Source organism: Palaemon carinicauda, chromosome 12 (genome assembly GCF_036898095.1).
Source record: "Palaemon carinicauda isolate YSFRI2023 chromosome 12, ASM3689809v2, whole genome shotgun sequence".
Classification (NCBI taxonomy): Eukaryota; Metazoa; Arthropoda; class Malacostraca; order Decapoda; family Palaemonidae; genus Palaemon; species Palaemon carinicauda.
In genome coordinates, this window is record NC_090736.1 from 7117844 (window position 1) to 7122189 (window position 4346).

At 32.9% G+C, this 4346-nt stretch overlaps 1 protein-coding gene across 1 annotated transcript in view; it reads left to right on the forward strand.

Moving 5' to 3' along the window:
* Positions 1-2887: 2887 nt before the first annotated feature.
* Positions 2888-4346, forward strand: part of LOC137651193 (multidrug resistance-associated protein 1-like) — an 80046-nt gene continuing 78587 nt past the window's right edge. The window contains 1 exon segment of the mRNA XM_068384346.1: positions 2888-3017. The gene's annotated coding sequence lies outside the window, so the exon portion shown is untranslated.

Here is a 4346-nt window from a genome sequence, read left to right on the forward strand (position 1 = left end):
AAAATAAACCTTATCATCATTTCTTTAGTAAATGTATGCATGTTAGTAAAGATATTTTTTGGTTCAATATAATTCAAGTGAATCCAAAAGGTTTGGTGCTTGGCATAGACTTTTTTTTTTTTTTACTTTTATTAAGAAAATATAGTTCACAAGTTCAATTTTGAAAATACATATACATAATATAAACATATATACTTTAAATTTGTTTTCTCAATGTGTTTTATAATTCATCATTTACATATACTAACATTAGTCATTTAGATAAATATCTACAGAACATAAAACAAGACAATCTGATAATGCAATAAAAAAGGATTTCTACAATTTATATGTTAAATTTGAATTATTGTTAAGGAATTTCTCAGATGATATTTGGGAGAGACGGAAATGTAAACATACGTGATTTAATGTCTATGGGATTAATGAGAATATAAATAAAGTTTTACTATAAACGAAAGTTTGTTTCAAAGGAAAAGTGTCTTCTGTAACGATATCAAAGTCCGTCTAAATCATTGCTATTAAATAAAAAAAAGGGTTTCCCTTTTTTTTTACATTTTTGATTCGATGGAAAAGTTAACAAAATGATAGGTTGTTGAATGTCAAGAAAGGTTTATTAATATTTTTTTTCAAAGTATTAAAAAGGTTTTTCAAATAAGTTACAAATACTCTTTGATCGATAGAAATGGGGATAAAGGTTAGGCTGGTATAAACAGTCGAATGTTTATCCTTATTTCTATCGTTCATAGGTTCGAGTCCTTGGCCGGGCAGAAATATTTGTAATTAAAGATATTTCCCTAAGCGCTTGTGATCCCAGATTCCCAAGGCAATATATATATATATATATATATATATATATATATATATATATATATATATATATAATGTATGTATACAGTATACGTATACAAATATATGTGTGCGTATATATATAAATATATATATATATATATATATATATATATATATATATATATATATATATATATATATATATATAATGTATGTATATACATATACAAAGATATGTGTGCGTATATATATATATATATATATATATATATATATATATATATATATATATATATATATATAAATGTGTGTGCGTGTGTATCAAAAAGACTCGTGATTTTAATTACAGTAAATATCAACCACAACAGCATTTGATATCGAATTCCATCCCCTGTGAATGTATATCCACTGGAAGTTCATTTATTATAAACGCCTCTGGCTGAATAAGGATTCGAACCTATTATGTGCCTTGAGCCGAAACAATGCCTGCATGGACGACTTAACCAATAGAGCTATCAAAAGAGGTATAAGCTCACTTCAAATCTACTGTACATATACTAGCGAATTCAGGAATCTATTCTTAGACTTAGGTTCAAGCTAGCAAATTCCCCACCGTCAGAGGACCCCCCCCCCCCCAGAAAAGGTCCTATGCCCCTGACTTGTATCATTCCAGTATCTTTACTAATGTTTATTTTACTTTACTTTAGGAGCTACTTTTCTTGGTCCTATACAGCTGGGGAACCCCATACTCTCTACAGGACCTCCACACTCCTTTCATCATGCTCGTTCGAAAGCATTTAGCATTTCACACCACATAATGCTCGTTTATTGTCAAGTCGACACCATCGAAGCACTCACAGAACAAGAAAGTCTTCAGTTTCCTCTTGAAAGCCTTAATACCTTCATATGTTCTGTGTCATCTACATTTTAGAATATTCTCATAAACTTTTCTACTCACAAACTTTTTTTAAAGATATTTCACTAGAGTTTAGCTTTTTTTGCTTTTGCATAATAACAATATATTATCTATGGATGTATCATTCTACGTGTCAATTATAAGCTTTTTTCCATCCTTAAAAATAGATCGCCTTGCCTATAGCAAGACACGGGCTCTTGCACTGAGTCAGCTCGTAAAATAGAAACTGCAGGTGTTTTGCTTGATAAAAAAAAATTCATTACAATATTAAGATTTCAATGAATATTTAGGACCAATCCTTTATGATATTTTCTTTTGAATAAAGAGAATAGTTATTCATTTTTAAGATGCATATGAGGAAACGTAACAACATACAACAACAGCAACAACAACAACAACAAGACATTTTTTTTTCATGGCCTCTCTTCTTCTATATCTTGAGCATTCTTTATCAATACAGCCAGAAAATATTGTTATGTAATCAATTATTACTCTGTTTGCATGAAGGTATTTCCCCGATATCAAATCCCCCCCCCCCCCAACCCACATCCCGGAGAGACACCCTGTGTACATTAACCTATTATTATTACAATTATTATTAATATTATTATGAGCCAAGCTACAACCCTAGTTGGAAAAGCACAGTGCTATAAGCCCAAGGGCTCCAACACGGAAAAAATAGCCCAGTAAGGAAAGGAAATAAGGAAATAAATAAATGATGAGAATAAATTAACAATAACAGCGTCAAAATAGATATGTCATCTATAAACTATTAACAACGTCAAAAACAGATATGTCATATATAAACAATAAAAAGACTCATGTCAGCCTGGTCAACATAACTTTTGCTCCAACTTTGAACTTTTGAAGTTCTACTGATTCAACTACCCGATTAGGGAGATCATTCGAAGTCTGTCTAAACCGCCGTCTACCGGTCATTGCCAGACCTTAGGCAACGTTTGGCCAAAGGTTTCAATCAATATTCGGAATTCGGATCCACGTGCAAGGTCCGACATTGACTTTTCTCATTGCGTAACTTCCCTATCAGCGTGAATTCACTCTATCGCCGATTCTGAGAAACGTTTCAAAACGTTGCACCACGTGACTAAGCCAATTGGGGCAAGGTCCCTGATAAGAGACGAAGAAGTTCCACTGGTAGGGGTTAGGGGGATGACGGCCAAGCGAATTGCAATGCTAAAAAGAAACTTACCACTGAGGGGATAGCTTATCAGTCATTGCTGAGACATAGTGGAAGTAACACGGTGGACGGACCTTTTCTCTCGCCTTTTGGAATTCTTTCAATTCAAGTGAGGTATGAAGAGATTTTTTAAGTTTCTGTTAGTTTGTGATGTTAGTGAAAATGAATAACAGATTCTTGTTTATCTGTTTATACGTAATTGGAGGGATTTGGGTACGTCGTGTTTTTTTTCTTTATCGTTTTATATTGATGAGCTGATATGGATTTGTCTGGCTTTGTGAAGTGCAGAGTTATAATATTCTCAGGATATAATGCTTTATATATGTGTATGTATACACACACACACAGATATATATATATATATATATATATATATATATATATATATATATATATATATATATATATATATGTATGTATATGTTTGTTTATGTTTGTTTATATATATATATTATATATATATATATATATATATATATATATATATATATATATATATATATATATATATATATATATATATATATGTGTGTGTGTGTGTGTGTGTGTGTGTGTGTGTATATATATGTGTGTATGTATGTGTAGATGTACAGAAATTCAGTAGGTAAATAGGTAAAGCTAAAACATATATAAACTCGCAATATCTCTAGTAACACTCCCCTGGATCCCTTTTTGTCATCTATTACAAAACAGAGAAAACATCCAAAACAAATAACAGAGGAAGAAAGGGTAAAGCAAATGAAAACACATTTGTTTCAGATTAGCCGTGTCATTCTGCCTTTCAGTGAATATCTCTCTCTCTCTCTCTCTCTCTCTCTCTCTCTCTCTCTCTCTCTCTCTCTCTCTCTCTCTCTCTCTCAGCGTAGTAGTTCTTATTTGTTCTTACGTTGTTCTCATGTGTTATTATCAAATGCATCGTTCTATATTTAAAGTTGTCAAGGCATCTTTCATTTTGAATAAACAAAGATGACGAACTATACTGTATTGTGATTTGATATCTTCTTAAGGTGTTCGATAAATATTAGAAAATAAACTTATAGCAGTTGGTTCTGTTTAACTCATGACGTCATCAGTGTAATGTTAACAGGAAGATCTCTTGATAAAAATCAATATTGAAGTAACGACAAAGGGTAAGAAACGCACACACAAACAAGTGGGCCATTCAACTACTTTCGACCTAGTGTCCAATCGTAGCCCAGACCTGAATGCAACATGGGTTGTGGAAGCCTAGTGGGAGCGTTCTTTGCCTGGTGATTGCCAGACTGGGGTTCGGGTCCCGCTCAAACTCGTTCCTTTGGTCACTGCAACCTCACCATCATTGTAAGCTAAGGATTGGGGGGTTGGGGGAGCCTATAGGTCTATCTGCTGAGTCATCAGCAGCCATTGCCTGGCCCTCTTTTGATCATGGTCAGTCTCTAAAGCTTTGTCCTGCTTGATGGGGCC